Source organism: Callospermophilus lateralis, chromosome 10 (genome assembly GCF_048772815.1).
Source record: "Callospermophilus lateralis isolate mCalLat2 chromosome 10, mCalLat2.hap1, whole genome shotgun sequence".
NCBI classification, from domain to species: Eukaryota; Metazoa; Chordata; class Mammalia; order Rodentia; family Sciuridae; genus Callospermophilus; species Callospermophilus lateralis.
The window spans coordinates 122111878-122131817 of NC_135314.1; the positions used below are offsets into that span (position 1 = coordinate 122111878).

Consider the following 19940-nt stretch of genomic DNA (forward strand, 5'->3'; position numbering starts at 1 on the left):
CTAAGATCTGTCTCTGTGAAAGTGCTTTGTTCACGGCTGAGCCCTGACACGTGTCAGTTATTAATAATACACACAACCACTACCTCACACTTGAACCCACCAGTGTGAGTCTGCAGAGAATGCTGAATTCTAAATGCACAACATAGGCTGCACCAAGAGCATCTGAGCCCCTCACAGCCAGACTTTCACAACAGGGGCCAGAACAGACACATGGCCAAAAGCATGGGCTTAGATATGATCTTGGGCAAGTTGTTGATTCTTTCGAGGCCCAATTTCGCCATTTGCATACAAGGATAATCATAAAATCTTTCTGGAGGTGCACTGGCAAATGATGAGCAAGTCCACCTCAAGTGCTTCATCCTTGTTAGTCCTGCGGTTATTACGGGGGTCTTTCCAGGTTTTTAGGTCTGCTTACTCCTGCAGCTAGGTAAACCTCTGGAGGCTACAATTGCAAGCCTCATCAGTCACCCTCTCTGGACTAGTCCAGGAGACAGCATGAGTCCTAGAGGAGCAAGAACCACTTGACCCAAGGAGGTTTCACACCAGCAGGGGCCCGTGAAGCTCTGATCATCCCCCGCCCCGCCCCCCCCCCCCCCCCCCCCCCCCCCCCCGTGAAGAGGTCTTTGTTCCCCTCTCCAGACTACACTTCAGCAGGGGCCATTGTGCATCTAGGATCTAACTGGGTGTCCAGGGCCCCCGCTGCTGCCAGGCATCACCTCCTCCAGGAGGTCTTCCCTGACCTCCCATACTGGAGTGGGCTCCCACACCCCTGGGCTTCCAAGGGCCCAACACAAACCACTCTGAGGTGTCACTCTTCCTGGCGGGGGAGGAGCTGGCACCATGCCTGACACACCGTGGGGACCCTGCTGCATCAGTTCTATGCATGAGCCCAGGCCTCAGTTGTGACCAGAGCCCCACCTCCCCAAACCCAGGCACAGTTAAAGAGTTGTTTATACAGCAGGCTGCTTTTTTATAATTCAGATGAAACTGACAACTCTCCGGGAGGATCCCTGCCCCCCGTTAAGGCCATTTTAAAGGAGGAAAGAGCCCCCCCCTCCCCGCTCCGACCTGGTCCCGCCGCCCGCCTCCCCTCCGAGGAACCCCAGGGTAATTACCGTGGAAGGGTCCCCGAGCCGCGAGCAGGCCCTCCCCTCTGGGGTCTTGGTGGCGGACCGATCTCTCAAACGCACACCGTTACGCGGCAGCCCGCGACGGGGGCAAAAGGCCACGCACAGCCAGTCCCAGGACGCAGCCCGCGCGTGGAGAGCTCTGCGGAGCCGGGGGGCGGCCACACCTCCCGCCCCGGAACAAAGCGCCCGCCCGGCCTGGGGGCGGCGCGCCGGGCCCCCTCCCCTTCCCGGCTGCCGGCCACTCACCGCGCGCTCCGGCCACGCTCGCCTCTGGCCCGCAGGCCGCCTCCTCCACGATCGTGCCCGGGAGGAGGCAGCGCCGCGCCCGCCGGGCCCCGCGGCAGCTGGACTGACGGCTCCCCGCCAGCCAGCCCGCCGGCCGCCCCGGCCGTCCCCGCCCCGGCGCCTCCTTAAAGAGACCGCGCAGCCCTCGCGCGCCCGGAGCGCCTGGCGCGCCGCGCATTCCTTATATTGCAACAGCGCCTGCTAAAAATAGAGCGCCACCGCGGGCGCCGGGGGAGCCCGGCCACCGAGCCGAGTCCCTGCCGCCCCCGCGAGCACCCCGGCCCCCGCAGACGCACGCCGAGCTAGGGTCCGGCCCACCCGCGCCGAGTCCCCAGGGCCCAGCAGGGTGCGCAGGCCAGGCCACCCGCCGGGCCCAAAACCGCTGCCTCCCCCCCTTACCCAGAGCCCACCCGCAGCGCGGGGCAGCTGGCTTGGAGGTGGGCGCCGAATGGGAATTCGCCCCGATCGCTTTAAAAGCATCCGCGCTCCAACCTTGAAATCTCCGGGCCAACTTCTGCCCCAGTCCTGGGCAGCTCCCGGCCACCACCTTAATTAACCGCGTCCCCTTCAAATCCCGAGCCGTCTTCTTCCTAGGTCCTGCAGCCCTAGTGGTTTCCCTGAGGCCCTCTGGGTGCTGAGATCCAGAGCCCAGAGTTCTTGCGGATAATGGCGAGAGGCGACGCTCTACACGAATTCGTTTGTTTCACCCCGGCATCGTACCCCCTGCTCCATTTAAAATTTTTAGATATAATTCACATGCCATAAAATTCCACCTTTTCAAGTATACAACCCAAGGGTTTTTAGGATATTCACAAAGTTGTGCAGCCAACACTATGATCTAATTCCAGAACGTTTTAATCACCCCACCTTCACCACCACCAAATAACCCTACGAACAGTCACTCGTCATTCTCCCCGCCCCCCAGCTTCTGGAAACCTCTAATCTGCTTTCCAGTCTCCGTGGATTTGCCTATTCAGGACATTTCCCCTAAATGGAATCACACAACATGTGGTCTTTTGTGACTAGTTGCTTTCAGTTAGCACGATGTTTCCGTGGTCCATATGTGTCCTCACATGTTAGTACTTAATTCCTTATCATGACAGAATAATATTCTATTCTATGTAAATACAACATTTTGCTTATATATTCATTAGTTGATGGATAGTTAGGCTTCCGATTTCTGGCTGCTATGAATAAAACTGCAATGAATATTCCTGTACATGTCTGAACATTTGTCTTCATTTCTCTTGGATACAGACCTCAAAGTGAAATTGCTGGGTTATATGGGTTACTCCCTGGGGAAACACCAAATTTTTCCAAAGCTACACCATTTTCCATTCCCACCAACAATGCAGAGGGTTTCACCTCCACATCCTCAACAATCTTTCTTATTTTGTTTTGTTTTCATAGCCATTCTAGTGGGGATGAAGTGGCATTTTGGTGCGTGGGGGTGAGGGGCAAGTGCTGGGGATTGAACCCAGACCTCTCCCATATTGGGCCCTAGTGACTGATCTATATCCCCAGTCCCATCTTGAGGTTTTGACGATCAGTATCATTTCTGAGGACATTCTTTTAGTAAGTGACTTGGAGCCAACTTTACACATCCAGGGAACCCACTCCCTTCCCATTTGAGAGTCTCTCCCTCCATCCCAAACCTAAGGGGACCTCACTATCCTGTGTCCTGAGGGCTTTGCAGAGGCACTCAGTGTGATGCAAGCTCTCATTGGCATCCCAGCTACCCATGTAGCCATTAGGTGAGAGTGGTTGTAGCCTCCTGCCCCCACTCCCTTCTGCTGCTCCAAGGTCAAGTGGACCCCAAGAGGCCCCAGGGTAGGGAGAGCAGATTGGATGCCTCCAAGAGTGTTAACGTCTGTAAACAAGTCAGATTGGCACCTGTTATTATGCCAGAGAAATGTTAGAGTCTGTAAACAAGTCTGGATGGCGCCTGGCCAAATGCCAGAGGGAGTGGTTTGTAAAGTAACAAAAGCCAGCCATTAAGTGTGGAGATTCCTTATTGGTTGACTGCTGTATCTATTTTATGCTAATTAGATAAGCTGTGTAAAATGTATAAATATTGCTCAGATCCTACAATAAACGGCTCTCACTCCTGCTGCATCAACGTAAACAAGTCATTTGTCACCCCCCCCCCCACCATATTCTGCTGCAGCCGGACTGTGGCACAAGAGTACCTCACCTTGGCAATGGGACGTAACAGAGGCAGCTGGGAACTTCAGAGATGGGTTACCTTGACTGGCTGGGTCTTGCCCTGAACTTGCCTTTTCTTCTCCCTACCATTTACCACAGGCCCAATGGAAGGTGATCAGAAGGCATTCTGTCAACTGTTCATGGGCTCTTTTTGTCAAGAAATGTCCTCTCCCGGTCCCTGACTGTTGCCTTTAGCAGAGTTGAGATAATATCTCCATGAGAGTCAAAAGATGTCGTCACACTGTTTCCATACACAAATCTTCAATAACAGGTCTGCTCAAAAATGGAACTTTCACAACTGATAGCTGTTATGGTTTAGATATGAGATGTCCCCCCCAAAGTTCACAAGGCAAGAATGTTCAGAGGGGAAATGATTAGATTATGAGAGCTGAAACCTAATCAGTGGGTCTATCCACTGATATGGATTAACTGTGTGGAAACTGTAGGCAGGTAGGGTGTGGCTGGAGGAAGGCAATCCTGGGGGGGGGGGTGTGCCTTCGGGGTTTGTCTTTTGTCCCTGTTGAACAGAGCTTGCTCTCTGTTTCCTGGCTGTGACAAGATGAGCAGCCTTCTTCCAACATGTCCTTCAGTCATGAGCTGCTCCCTCCCCTCAGGTCCAGAGGTATGAAATCAACCATCTATGGACTGAACCTCTGAAACCATGAGCCAAAATAATCTTTTCCCCCTTTAAGTTGTTTCTGTCAGGTCTTTTGGCCACAGTGAAGAAAAGCTGAATGAAACAGTAGGCGCATCCAGGTAACCTGGGCTCCTCCAACAGTGAGCGAAACCCTGCAGGCTGTGGCTAGGGATGGGCTGTCCCCTTTGGGCTGCCTCCTCTGTTCTTGGAACCCTGAAATATGGCTCAGTCACTGGCAAGCAGAGGCTTCAGAGAACAGGTAGCTGAGCAGAAAACCAAGGCCTGGGTTTGAGAGTTTATTCACTAAGTAAACTGCCAGAGCAGTAACTTGCCAGAGTACCTACTTGCCAACAAGCTGAGTGCCAATCAGGGTCAGTGGCATGGGGGTTGGTGGGCGCCAGAGGAAGGGCATCTAACCTAAGCTTTGGGTGGGGGTAAGTAAAAGCTGATGACTGAGCCAGGTCTGGAAGGGACACATAGCACTAGCTAGGCTGAGAAGGGAGGGACAGACCCTACACTTCGGCGCGATTGCACTGAAATCTTTCCCCAAATCCCAGCAAATCAGAATGGCTGATCAGGTGTGTCTGAAACATGGTAGAAGGCCAGACCCCTGACCAAGAACCCAAGCAGGGCTCAGGCCCAGATTTCATGCCCTGAGGTCCAAGGCCAGCCACTGGGTTAGGAACCAATTCCTGAAATGGGGCAAATACAGAGATGCTGGACTGACCCAGTTGGGACTTCCCCAGTTAGTGACAAAGCTAGTGTTTCATCCACTGTGGTGTGTCCTGTGCCTGCTTCTCTGTCCGAGCTTGCTGAATGTGGTGCCTCAGAGAGACTTAATCTGGTGCCTAGATGTTGAGCAACCCAGGAGGATCTGGGGACTGCAGGGCTGGGATCAGCCAGGTCGTTGTGGTTCAATCTTCCTCTAAAACTCCTAATCCCAGTGTGGTCCCTGGGGGTAAAAGTAGCTCTGAGTTCCTGAGCACTCAAGATGACGTGCCTGACACTGGGCATGGTGATGGGGTCCACACACACCTCCTAACCGCCCTGTCCTGAAGGTCTTACCACTCTGTTTTAGATATGAGCCAGCTGTGAGCCATGCCCACAAGGTGGTGGGCTGAGAGTCAGGTACTTCAGACTACAAAGCCAGTGAGTGCTCTTTCCACCACGTCAGGTGGCCTCCATGGGAAGGTCAGTCCCCTGTGTTTGGTGTCGGGGAAGCAGGAGGAAGGTGAACAGAACAGCACTTGTTCCAGACCCTGAAACTCCAACCACACAGGTGAGCAAAAGAAGCTCGCCCCAGCCCCATGCAGATTCCTGCTCTCAAGTGACCTTTCTCCTGAGCCAAGTACAAGGCTCTTCATATTCTGTCCACGATTTAGCACCAAGAACTACAGTCTGCTCGCAGGGTTTCCAAGGCCTTTGACAACCCTGGTCCAGTCACTTCTCTTCACCCTTCCTCCTAGCCTTCTGCAGCCTCCTCAGGAGTGAGGCCTCCCAGGGTTTCTTCTCGGGGCTTGTAGTTCATCCCTCACGTGAGCTCCCTCTTGCTCTTTGGGGCCAGAGAGCAGTTTCCAATCAGTCTGCTTCCCGCTTTCCACCAAACTTCAAAAAGGTTGTCCATCCTCAACTAATAGGTTTGTTTCTGAGCATTTGTTTCCTCTGTCTTGGTTTTTTCCTCCTTTAAAATTCAGTGGCTCTTAAATTTTGGGGGGGGATTGCAACCCATAGAAATGAATAGGTTTTGCACTGTAAATCAGAAAACACACACACACACACACAGAAGTGTAACAAAAGTTTCACAATGTGGATCTTGACTATGTGTGATGCTCTCTGATCTAATATGCTCTATTCTGTCATTAAAAGATGCTGGCAAGACCTACTAAATCAATTTCCTACCCCACTAATGGGTTATGTCCTACAGTGTGAAATGCACATTTTGACAGCCAGAGCCTCCAAGGAGTGATATTATAGCAGATATTTGTCAAGAAAAAAAAGTCGACTTTAACATGCTAGAGACCATAGTTTGAAAAGGAAAAAAAAAAAATCAGTTTGAGTTTTAAAAGCCCAGATTTCTGCTTCAAGGTAGGATCCAATAGGTCACAGTAGGTTAATGTCTCTATTGCAACAAAATGAGATGAGGCTTTCCAGCTGTTCCCCCATCCCTCCCCACCCCTGCCCGGGACACTTGCCAATTTGGGGCACTCACTAAAGATCAAGTTTTGCCCAGAAGGAGGACTTTAATGGAGGAAGGAGGAACCAGCAAAGTGGCCACGTGTGCTGGGATGACAAATTAGAACATAGAGGGCCTTAAACACATAACCAATTTTCTCCACATGACATTTGCTGAATTCTGGGCCCAGGAATGCATATAAAAGCATAATGAAATCTTCCACAGTTCTACAGTTCTTAGAAAACAAAGGCTCCCCCCCCCCCCCCGGCCCCAGAAAAGGGCCTGCCTCAAATGCCAAGGCAGCTCCCACCTCTAAACAGTGAACAGATTTTGAAGCTTCATGGGGACAGAGTCTGGACTGCTGAATCAGGAACTCCTGGAGAGCAGAGCTGGATCTCCAGTCTTCCAAGGCTGAGGATACAGAGACCTGAGAGGTTCTCACCCTAGGAAGAGGGTGAAATGAGATTAGTATGCTAGGAACAGGAAGACTCTATAGAAGTTGAGTTTTCTAAATCAAAACCGGTACCAAGCCAGTTCAATTCTATATTCCTGTGATCATTCCTCACCCCCATCTGCTTAACAGAGGAAAAAGGGAAAATTATATACAATGATTGCATATGATAAAAAATAAATAGGTTGGATGCGGTGGCATACACCTGAAATCCCAATGACTTGGGAGCCTGAGGCAGGAGGATTGCAAGTTTGGGGCTAGCTTCAGTGACATAGCAAGGCCCTTAGACACTTAGCAAGACCCTGTCTAAAAATAAAAAATAAAAAGGGCTGGGATGTAACTCAGTAATAAAGCACCCCTGGGTTCAATCCTTAGTACAAACCAAACCAAACAAAACAAATTTAAAAACCAAACTAAAACAGAGATAAGATTAGTGGTATACTTCACTGGTAGAGGACATGCTTAGCATGTGAGAGGCTCTGAGTTCAATCCTCAGCACCAAAACCCCAAACCCAACAAATAAACAAAAACTAGACCTGTGAGAAGGCGTGAAAATATAACTGATAGCAAGAGAGAGAGAACAACAACAACAAAAAAAGACAGATAGTAGAAACAGACACAAAGGTGATTCAGATGTTGTGTTTGGTGGACAAGGACTTTAAAATAACTCATTGTAGAAGCCAGGGATGTAATTCAGTGGTAGTTCACTTGTCCTGCATGTGCAAGGCCCTGGAGTTAATCCCCAATAGCACAAAAGCAAAACAAACAAAAATACTCTGATTGTAGAGGAACTGTGTCTCACACGTGGCTGGTGAAAGCATAAATTGGTATATGCATGTATCAGTAGTCAGGGCTAACTCAGGATATGGAAATCACACAGTAATTTGGAAAAGGATATTTAACAAAAAGAATTATTAAAAGTAAGAGGGGTCTATCTACTCAGGAAGAGAAAACTATAAACAATTTGGTTATAGCAACACCCAAGGAAAGCACAAATCTGGATAAGGTCCTGCGCTTTGCCTCCTACCATCAAGTTGAGATTCGTGTGGAAATGGTGCAGCCGTGATACCTTGGATGAAGTTCTTTGATGTTCCACGCAGATGGAATTCCCTGGGGAGCATCCATCAAGGGAAGCTATCTACAGAAAGATGCCACACCATAGAAGTTGCTGGAAAACTTTCCACAGGAATAATGCATGGTGAGTCAATCTTTGGAATGTGGAGGGTGCCCCTAGAGATGTGCTGTGTGATTCTGGCTGTGATGTTGCAGGAATCTTCCAAGCGAGCACATGAGAACTGAGAAGAGAAGCCTGTTCTCCTGCAGTGGAAATGAAAGGTCCCCAGGTAGGTTGGAGGATCCCAGCAGACAGGAAGCTAGGCCTCTCTGGCAGAGTTTTCTCAGAGGCTCCCAAGCCACAGAGCATAGGGACAGGGGAAAACAGGCAGCAAACGTGTTGATGGCATTCCTAGTGAGGTGATGAACAGGACATGTCTGCAGCAGGAACATCATGGGGGGGGGGGCTCTAAAGCCAAAGAATCCACCACATCACTGTCATCAGGGAAATACAGAGTAAAATCATGATGAGATACAACTGCTCACCTATTGGAATGGCCAAAACCCAGACAGCTGAAGACACCAAATTCTGCTAAGGATGTGGAGCATTGGGAACTCTCACTCATTGCGGATGAGAATGCAAAATGGAACAGCCACTTGGAAGACAGTTGTTTGGTAGTCTCTTATAAAACCCATGGGAGCCAGCGATTGTGTTCCTTGGTATTACTTGTGTTACCTGAAGGAGTTGAAAACTTAGGTCTACAAAAAACCTGCAAGTGGATGTTTATAGCCTATTTATTCACAATTGCCACAGCTTGGAAGCAACCAAGATGTCCTCTAGCAGCTGGGTACATAATAACACCATGGTATATACAGACAATGGACTGCCATTCAGTACTAAAAAGAAATGATCTTCTCAAACCCTAAAAAGACATGGAAGAAAACTTCAGACATGTTAATAAGTAAAAGAAGCCCAACTAAAAAGGCTTCACACCCTATGATTCCAATTCTCTAGAATTCTTGAAAGGTCAAACTATGTAGTCGGTAAAAAGATTGGTGGTTGCCAGGGGTTGGAGGCAGGAGGTATGAATAAGTGGAGCACAGAGGAGTTTTAGGGCAGTCAAAGTATAATGACACCATCATGATAGATACTCATTTGCCAAAACCCAGAGAATGTACACCTAATGTAAACTGTAGACTTTGGGTGACTGTGATGTGTCAATTTAGGTTCCTCAACTGTAACAAACTTAACACTACTGAAGGATGCTGAAAACAGAGGAGGCCATGCATGTGCATAGGCAAGTAGTATATAGAAAATTTCTACCTTTGTCTCAATTTTGCTATGCACTTAAAACAGGTCTAACAATATAAAATATTTTTTTAAAAAAAGAAAAGAAAAACCAGGTACAGTGGTGCAGGCCTGTAATCCCAGCCGCTTGGGAGGCTGAGGCAGAAGGATTGTGAGTTCAGCTCTAGCCTCAGCAATTTAAGAGGCTCTAAATAACTCAGTGAAACCCTGTCTCTAAATAAAATATAAAAAGTGGGGATGTTGCTCAGTGGTTAAGCACACCTGGGTTCAATCCCTTATACCAATAAAAAAATAAATAAGAAAGAAGAGAGGGCTGGGGATGTGGCTCAAGCGGTAGCACGCTCGCCTGGCATGCGTGCGGCCCAGGTTCGATCCTCAGCACCACATACAAACAAAGATATTGTGTCCGCTGAAAACTAAAAATAAATAAATAAATAAATATTTAAAAAAAAAAAAAAAAGAAAGAAGAGAAAAGAAAGACCAGAGGATCGTATGAACCTTAATACATGGGAGGATGCAGGGCGCATATTGGGGGTGAGTATAGAAAAACAGTAAGTACAGAAAAACCTGAGTTTACTGTTATGAAACAGAACTGGTCAAGACTTCATTTTGACCCCAGGTGAAATGAGAGTTTTCAATAAAAATTAGCTGAGTAGCTAGGTGCAGTGGCACACACCTGTAATCCCAGCATTGTGAGAAAAAGAATCAGCAACTTAGTGAGACTCCCAACAACTTAGCAAGACCCTATCTCAAAAGTTAAAAAAAAAAAATTAAAAAATGGAGGATGTAGCTTAGTAGTAAAGTGCCCCTGGGTTCTATTTCCAGTACTGCAGTTAAAAAAAAAAAAAAAGTGGGGGGGCTGGAATTGTGACTCAGCGGTAGAGTGCTCCCCTAGCATGGGCAGGACCTGAGTTCGATCCTCAGCACCACATAATAATAAGGCATTGTGTTGTGTCCATCTACACCTAAAAGAAAATAAATTTTTTTTTTAAAAGTTGCATAGTGTTACTTTGAGATGAGAGAATTGCAAAAAGTCTTGATGTTTATCCCTGCAAAGATGGTTGGGAAGCTTGCATGGAGTACCAAGTGGCCATGGAGTACCAGGACCAGAGGCTCATGCATCAACACGGACAGATCTTAAAAACAGAGATGATTGAAAACATCAGAAATAGAGTGAGGAATGAAACGTAGAATACAATAACCCCTATGTAACTGAATACATATGCACGTGCAACAGAATTAGATTTGGCAATTACATACACAATGCAATTGTGTATGTAATTCTAATATTAGAATGTGTTCTGTGTGAGTGTGGGGGGAACAGGAGTGGGGAAGGGGATCCTCTTCCCAGAAAACAGGGCCAGAGCCAAGCGTACATACTGACGCTCCTTCGAAGGAGGGTTTAATCCCAGGGCAGCAAAAGTGAGAGGAAAAGGTAAGTGACAGAGTAAAGAGGGGGAAGCAGATGAAAGGTGGTCCCCTAACCAGGCTGACCATCGATTCATAAGAAAATGTCCTTTGGGTCCGTAGTGCAGGGTGTCTGCAACCACCGAGACGCAGGGGAATCCATTAGGGAAAGGAGAGAAGAAGAATTCATCTCCTTTCTGTCTCTGGCTTTCATGGGTCAAAGTTCTTCCTGATACATTTCCATTTCCAGGCTGGATCATTGACCTTTTCAAGGCAGCCACTGGAGGACCCAGATCCTGTGCTTCACCTTCCTTGAGAGGTGGGAAAGAGGGGTGCAGGGATCCGCTCAGCAAGGCTGTTATGAGACTGCCGTGGCTTTGGCTGCAGCAAGTGCAAAGGAAACCCTGCGAGGGCTTGGCATTTGCCCAAGCGAAGGCTGAAACAGCTGGTGGTGCAAGAGATGAGCTGGTGGTGGTGGCAGCTGGGCTCTCCATGGGGTAAGTGGCTGAGGGCCTGGGGAGCAGGTGGGCCAATAAATTGGGTCTGATACAATGCCTTTGCACAGATCTCCTACATCATTCTGCCCAAGGACCAAGTGATCAGGGTAGATTTCCAGGCTGGTATGTTCCTTCCTATGATGGCACAGGCTAAGCTTGCCTGTGCTCAGGTCCCAGCCCTTGTCCAAATTTGACCTGTGAATAAGGCTCAATTTTTCTCCCTCTTCTCATAATTTCCCAACTCCAGCATGTAAAGCAGTGAAAATTTGTCATCGTTTGTTGCTCCATATTTTTGTGATTCTTAATATTTAAGATATTGTAATGCCGAGACAGAGAAAAAAAATTGCTTAGATGCTGAACTTGAAATGAAATTATAAATTATATATAATTATATAAATGAAATTATTTCAATCTAGCCCAATTTTTGGAAATCCAATAGCATCACTCCTGTTGACAAACAAGTCGGGAAATTGCTTTTCATTCCCCAATGTTTAGAATTTCAAACATTATTTTTATATCAAAACAAATATAAATACAGTATGTAGCACAAAAAATATGCACAAAAAATCTTTTAGATAATTATCAGGGGAATTTAGAGGTCCCAGAAGGTCATTTAGAATTAAGCCCTCAACTCTTGGAAAGAGTTTTGATGTCCATCTCTGAGAGAGGATTGGAGGGGAAAAAGGTGAAGGCTTTCATGGACCAATCAGCCGTGGAATCCCAGAACCATTCAGGGAGTTTCTGGGGAAGCGCTGGAAGAAAGCAGTTCTTGGTAATAAGGACTTTGTGGTGACTGAGATACAGCTCTGCCTCAAAAGCTTATTTGTTGGTCCAACTGGATGGGCAAGGAGTTCTCTGGGCAGTTAAAAGTGCATGCTCTCTAATCTCCCAGAGGAGCCTAAACAATCAAAGGGAAAATTTCATTACCTCTATGGAGCTGTCAAGAAATATAAAGCGAAGTCTGGTGCCGTGTGTGTGTGTCTGCAGACCCAGCACTTGAGAGGCTGAGGCAGGAGGATACTTGAGCCCAGAAATTCTGGGCCAGCCTAGGCATCGCAGGGAGACCTCATCTCAAAGAAGACAAGACAGGAAATGGAAATGTCTGAGATTTTTATCCTCCTTGCAAGCTAACAAGTTATCCTCCCCAAGTTTTATGGATGCTGGCAGAATACATGAAAGTTCTGAGTCAGAGATGAAGGAGAGTTTACTACTCCAAGCAAAAGCAGCAGCCAGGTTACTGGAATTTTTGCACCAGTTTCCTGAAGCTCAGTTTTCACAGGACAATGCAGAGGGCCGGGTGACACAAGGGTGACACCTGCACTTGGAGTGGGTTGTGTCACAGGAGAATCCCACCTTCAAGAAACCAAAGCTTTTAACACTGGGAAGTAAATATGCTTTCTATAGAGGGAAACATTATTTCTTCCAAAGCTGTACGCAAACCTTTCCTTTCCTCTAGAAGAAGTCTTTATTTTCAAGGCTGTTCAGTCTATATACATTCCTGAAAAGATAGTCAGGAATAAAGACAGTCTGGAGAAGAAACATGGGAGTCTGATGGAGAAAAGTCTGCCAACAGGAGGGACCTATGATCAGACTGATGTAAACATGAAGAATGGCTCTTTGCCATCTACCCTATCTTCTCAAGAACGGTGGGCAGCATAGGGCTCATTGGTTTTTGTTGTGATGGCAACCTGAAGCTCTGTGATAAAAGGTTCATTAGGAAGTCACCAGGACAATCTGCCCTACAGGGGTTCATGATATAGATCAGCAGTTGGATGGTCAACTCTACAATTTGAAGAAAATGCCACACAGTTAATGCAGGTTGTTAGGCTCAGAAAGACAAGTTGCTTCCATTCTGTGGCTCATTAGCTTGTGTTCTCAAAGTCATCCTCACAATCAATGAAAAATACTACTAGCATGAGTGAGTCTAGTGAGACTTCAGAATACATGGTCAATATTTTTAAAAAGCTGGTATTTCTATGTTCTGGCAACAAATAATTAGAAATCAATTTCATTGATAGTAGCATTGATAAGCACAAAATACAAATGACTTCCAGGATTGCTTGACACTATAAAATCTTGGTAAAATTTAAAAAATAAATGCAAAGACACACATATTTACACATAAGAAGACTCAATATAGATAACATGTCAACTCTCCTCAAGTCATCTTTAGAATGAGTGCCATACTAATCAAATTTTCAATGGGATTTTTTTGAAGAAAAATATTAACAAATCAACTCTGAAGTTTATATGAAACTCAAAGGAATTAGAATATCCAGAGAAATTTTGGAAAAGAAAAACCAAGGTGGAGGACTTAGGTTACCTGATTTTAAGGTAATCTTGATTTCTACACAATTAGTAATCAGGAGGAATAGACTAAAGAGTTCTGAAAGAAACACTTGCATGGCCAAATGACTTTTGTCAAAGGGGCCAAAGCAATTCAATGAAGTATAGGTAGATCTTTTCAACAGCTGGTGCTTGCACAGCCAGAAACACATAAAAAAGTGAACCTTCATCCCTACCTCACATCTCACACAAAAATTAATTTGGAACAAACTGTGGTATACCAATACCATGGAATTTGCAGCAACAGAGAGGAATTAAAATATGAATGCATGCAAACAAGAACTTGAATGTGTTCAGGGAAATTGCAAATTCTATGGGAATTATGCTGGAAAAAAAAACTTAACCCAAAAGGTTACATTCTGTAGTATATCATTTGTATAGCTTTTTTTATTGACATTTTTAAAAGTGACAACATTTTGGAAATGGAGGAGAGAACCGCAGTTATCAGACATTAGGGGAGATACACAAAAGGGAGATGGGTATGGTTATAAAGGGCCACACAGGGGATCCTGTGCTCAGAGTGGTGACCCAGGCAGTGGATGCTCCAACATGTACCAGAAATAAAACCCTATAGAACTTATCACATATATACACAGGAATGAGGGCAACTAACACTGGGGAAATTTGTCTAAGATGAGTGATTTTTATCAACATCAGTATCTTGCTTGCGATACTATACAATAGTTCCATAAAATGTTACCATTAAGAGAAACTGGGTGGAGTGTGTGAAGGATTATCTGAGGTATTTCTTGCAACTGTATGAATTTACAATGATGTCAGTAACCATTTCAATTAAAAAATGAATTTGAGTCAAGATTAGTGGTGTGCACCTCTAGTCCCTACTTCTTGGGAGGTTGAGTCAGGAGAATTGCTTGCACCCATAAGTTCCAGATCAGCCTGGGCAATATAATGAGACCTTATCTCAAAAAAAAAAAAAAAAATGAGATGGCTCATAGGCCTAGATGTAAAGGTAACTTTGTAATAATTCTTGATGATTTTTAATTTTTATAATTATTACTTTTTATAATTTCCAGAAGAAAATAAGGGGAATAGATTCATGACCTGGAGGTAGGCAAAGATGTTGTGGCACAAAGAAAGCAATAAGCACACAATCAAACATTTAAAATTTAGGGTGGTCAGTCACTCTGGTGACATCAAACTGTCAGATGGAGGCAGAGTATGGAGGGTTTGACATCCATACTTAGCTACTTGAGTCCAGAATGGACAATCAGCTGTCTCCATTGGGGTGCCAAGGGTGGCAGGCACTGCCTTGGTGATCCTTGACGGGGGAGCTGCTAGCCAGTAGGATTCCATCCTGAAAAAGGGGACTTGAAAACAACACTGGCTTCAGTGTCAAGAAACAATGGTAGAGTCTAACTATCTCTACAACATTCCCCAAAGGTGGAAGAAGACGAGGAAACAGACTAAGGAAGTTGGTGTAACTTACCTGAGGTACATAGGTAGTAGGTGGATCCAGGATCCATTCCCAATCTGCCTGGCTCTAAGCTTCCAATTCTACTACTTGTTCTTGCCTTCCTCAGAGCATGTCACCAGAGAGACAGGCTGGCATTTGTGGAAAAAAGAAAACAGGTGGAAGCAGAAAAGAGTCGGGTCAGACAAAGATGTATTTATTACCTCATTCTTATCAGCTTTAATTTGCTCTTTTCTTTCTCTTTTTTTTTGTTTTGTTTTTCTTTTTTTCTTTTCTTTTCTTTCTTTTTTTTTTTTTTTTTTTGATGGTGCTGGGGATTGAACCCAGGGCCTTGTGCATGCAAGGCAAGCGCTCTACCAACTGAGCTATAAAAACTGAGTAGGTCTCACTCTTCTTTTACACAGTCACATCAGTTCTGAAGTATTTTTTAAAATATATTTTTAGTTGTAGATGGACACAATATCTTTATTTAATTTGTTTGTTTTTATGAGGTGGCGGGGATCGAACCCAGGGCCTCACACATGCTAGGCAAGCGCTCTACCACTGAGCCACAACCTTGGCCCTCTGAAGTATTTTTTTTTTTTATTTAAAATAATTTATTGTATTCTTCCAGAACAGATATAAAGAACTTCTTGGAAGTTGATATCAGAACACAATGTTACATACCATTTTCACAACTAGCCTTGCATTGAATTCTTTCTTAAGCAACACAGTAATTTTAAAAAATCAGAATATTTACATATTAATAAAATATATATACAGAAGATTGAGACATTATCCATAGATACATGTGTTTGTTTTTTTGTTGTTGTTGTTGTTGCTAAGAAAGCCTATAAAAAGGATTTCTGAACAAAGTCTGAACAGTGGTCACAGTAAGTTAACACAAAAACAATTTTAACTTATAAAATATGATTTTGCGGTTATAGTTTTGATATGTATTTCCAATTTGTGAATCCGTTGCACATATCTGTGAATTGAGTATTCCTTCTCCCTCCTCCAAGCTGTCACTTTTCTCTTGAAGGTTTGTGGTGCATATTTAACTGACCCACAGTTGTGAGTAAATGTTTCTACCTTTATTAGAGACATATGTATTCATCATGGTTTAATAGAATGCAAGGTCACTAATTAATCTTTTCTATTCCCTTGGGAAATATTTTATTCTGGGAGGCAGAAGACAAAATTTTAAGCAAATGCTGCAGAAAGAAAAAGCCTTGGTTTACACAGTAGTTCATCAGACCACTTGATAAAACAAAGGGACTGGTTTCAGGAAAGGGATTACTGACTGGGGTAGAAAAGGCTAACAAAAAATACAATGGAAACAATTTCTCTGACCCTTCCTTTTATCTTCAAAAAGAAGAAAAACAAAAGACACACATACACAAGATTAACTGTCTAATAGACAGATTCCACCAGTCACACCTAAAACCAGTTTTCTGTCACATTGCAGGATGTTGTACATCAACTTTAGTTGACCAGCTGGTCTTGTGGAATACTGACTTATTCCAGAGCGTCCCTCCTGACTCCAGGCTTAGTTTTTCAGGGTGGTACGACACCAGGACCTTGGACAGGGTAGTAAGGAAACCTGGGTTCTGTGCCCTGCCAGCCACTGACGGGTTCCCTGGATCTGGGCAACCACACACCCACACTCTTCAGTTTCCTCACCAGCAAAGCCATGGGTGGGACTAGCTGTCCTCTACAGGAACTGTTACTTCAACAGGTAGATGAAGTTTGTGCCAGAGAAAGGTGTCCAACTATCACATTACTTATTTATTTACTTCTAGTTGTAGATGGACATAATACCTTTCTTTCTTTTATGCAGTGCTGAGGATCAAACCCAGTGCCTCATGCATGCCAGGCAAGTGCTCTACCACTGAGCCACAACCCCAGCCCCTCACAGTTTTAACCCCAGTATCTAGTGGATATATACTCAAATTTCTTTCATGCTAATATTTGGCCTTTAGATCAAGTGCCAAAGATTCAAAGGAAGAAAGAAATCTGGAGGCAAATATTTCTGTAAAACAGATACCCACATGGCAAGATATCTCTTTCAAATAATTCAGAATTTCTTATGTCTGTAGTATAAATTGCCCAGCTGTAGTATAAAGAAGAATGTTCTTTTTTTTTTTTCCAATGAGAGAGGAGTTGTAAACACCAAAACTTATTAGGCCTTCTTCAGCTTAAAAGAAAAAAATATTCTGGGAGACAAGATAGCTCTGACCTGTAAGATAAAATCATTTGTGACATTAGTGCATAGCCCTCACCCCACCCCCACCCACACACCCCCAAAACTAATATTTGTAGCTAAATTAAGCTCAAGTGATGTGTGAATTCTTAGGGGAAAAGAAAAAAAAAAACTCTTTCACATAAATCGGGTCAACACAGCGACAGAATAACTAATTATAAGGTGTAAAGTAGCCAGTTCTACTTGATAGTAACAACCATTTAAACAGATGGCTTTAACTGAGTGAGCCAGGATTTCAGCTGTGCTGTAACCAGCCACAAGTGTACATGCTTAATATTCTAGTGCATTTTCTGAACACTTTCCCTCTGCTTTATATAAAACCAACAAAAGAAGTTCTGGAGTATTTTGATAAAGAAAATGCTCCGCTGTTTTGACTCTCAGAAGAGATTCCTTTGAGTAACCCACCACCTGGTGGCAAAGAACATGACTTGCAGGAGAAATAATTTGTTTTTAATTTTACAGATGTTAATACATTTCAGTAACCCTTAAAATTAGAAAGTTACGCATTAAAACAAAGCAAAGCAAATTTTAAAATGAAAAAAAGTACATTCCTTATGCCAGGTTAATTAAAAACAGATGTCTCTGAGGAAGACATCTGGACAAAAGTAAGTCACTGACCTTTATCATCAAACATGAGAAAGACAGAATTTTCATTAAATCAAGATGTAAAAAGCAGGGGTGGCTCAAGATGATCCATTTGGAGAAAAGTTAACAAAGTTCCATATTGTCCACACTATTGATAATTGCATGGTATTTCAGGAATAAATTAGGGGTATCCCAGACAAATGGGGAAATGTATTTCTTCTAAATTGATTTTTGGGGTTCAACCTGGAAAAGATGTGAATACATTTTATAGAGACCATGTGGTAAGAAATTAAATGCATTTAAAAGGAATAAAATTCTTTCAAAGCACTGGCAGGAGAAATTTGCATTTGATTGGAATTTTATTTGAGAAACTAAGTTTGAAGGGAGATGCCAAACAATTCAAGAGCTTGAATAGCCACCATCTGGGGGCAATGAACATGACTTACATAGGGTCAACTCAGTTTGAAATGCTGTCCTATGGCTCTGGGGAAGGTTGTCATGGGACTAAATGCTGTCATGGAACTGAATGCAAGAAAAACGTAGGTGGCTTCAGAGCTGAAGTGGGTGACGGCAGCAGTGTGATGGGATCAGAGCTAGGAGTCAGTCTTTAGTATCTCCATCTCCTTGGACATCAGGGAGGATTGCTGGCCAAGTACCAGTGCTCCTGGATGGAGATTATTTGGTGTATGTCTTAGCACCACATTCTGTCCACAGTCTCCAATTTTTCAGTGCCCATTAACTCTTCAGTATAGAAGTTTCCAGCCTCCTTCCCCCATTATATCACAGAACTACCCTTAACATAATCACCACTGACCTTCAAATCAATAAATTCAATGTATGCATTTCAGCCTTCAACCTACTTAACATTTGTGCAATAGTTTACTACCCTCTCTTTGGAGCCCTCTCCTCGGTTTCTGTTTCTTTTTACCTTTTCTCTAATGGGGCCCTCTTGGTTACCTTAACAGGCAGCTCTTCTTCCCAATATCTTAATGCTTGATATTCCTCAAAGATCTGCCTTCCTTGTAGCCCCTCACTGTATTGTAATGGTTTGTAAACATCTGGGTTTTGTTGTTTTTGTTGTTTGTTTGTTTTTCATTTTTTTAAAAAAAATCAGCCTTGAGCCTTCCACATACAAAATGTTTGTTTTGTACATTTTCATTTCCCAAAGAACCTAGAGTGTTGTTTAGTAATAAGGAAGGACCTAGAGATCTTGGCCAAAGGCAAGAAATGACAAAACTGGGGAGAAAAGTATGGAGGTGTCTCTGGCTATAATGTTTTCATGCTGACTGAGGAGTTATTATAAGCAAACAAAGAATAATTCCAGAGTTTATTTCTACATTATGGCTTTTCAGGAGGAGAACATCAAGATAAAACAAAAAATAGGAATGTGGACATAAAACTGTATTAATTCAACATCCCAGATCATCTCTAACAAAGCCTAAGACCAAATTCTGACTTTATTTCTTTATAATGGATGTAGATTTATGAAAAAAATTGATAATGCAGAGTCCTCTCCTCACAGCTTCCCCTATTAACATCTTACATTTGTTTCAAGGGGAAGATGGCCAGTGTCTCATTGGAGGGATCTTTAGCTCAGAGGAATCCAAGCCATCCTAAATGGCCACCCTAAGTCTTAATATCTTAAATACTTAAGCCACCCTAAATCTTAATATCTCAAATAATTAACAAGTAATAAATTAATATATACACTCAGAAATATACTTATAAAAGTGAAGCCCCTGATAGATTAGTTCTCATGGGTTCTTGAACTAGACAAAGACAAAATGGCTCCCGTGGTTTAATTAAGGGGGCAATCAAAGACAGGAGTAAGGTTTCAAGGGTGGAGTCTTGCTTTGTAATGTCTTGCAGTCAGGTTGATTGACATCTTGGCAGGTCATACCCATCTCAGGTGTTGTGTGGGATCCTAGGCAGAGCTTGAGGGGGAAGTTCACCTGCATCAGGCAATCAATTCCTGATGGGGATCTGGGGTGAGAGGAGTGGGAGGTGGGGTGCCCTAGGGAGTTCTCAATGCCAGACCTATCCCCTCAGAAGGCTACTATGCACAACAGTCCACACACAGCCCATAGATGGCTCGTGACACATTAGCATATTTGTTACCACGATGAATGAATACTGACACATTATTATGAACTGGAATCCACTGTTGGTTCAGATTTCCTTAATTTTT

At 44.2% G+C, this 19940-nt stretch overlaps 1 protein-coding gene across 1 annotated transcript in view; it reads right to left on the reverse strand.

Moving 5' to 3' along the window:
* The window catches only part of Mras (muscle RAS oncogene homolog), a 50834-nt gene extending 49360 nt beyond the window's left edge, over nucleotides 1–1474 (reverse strand). Inside the window, exon 1 of the mRNA XM_076867231.2 lies at nucleotides 1377–1474. The gene's annotated coding sequence lies outside the window, so the exon portion shown is untranslated. The remainder of the gene's footprint in view (nucleotides 1–1376) is intronic.
* Nucleotides 1475–19940: the final 18466 nt, after the last annotated feature.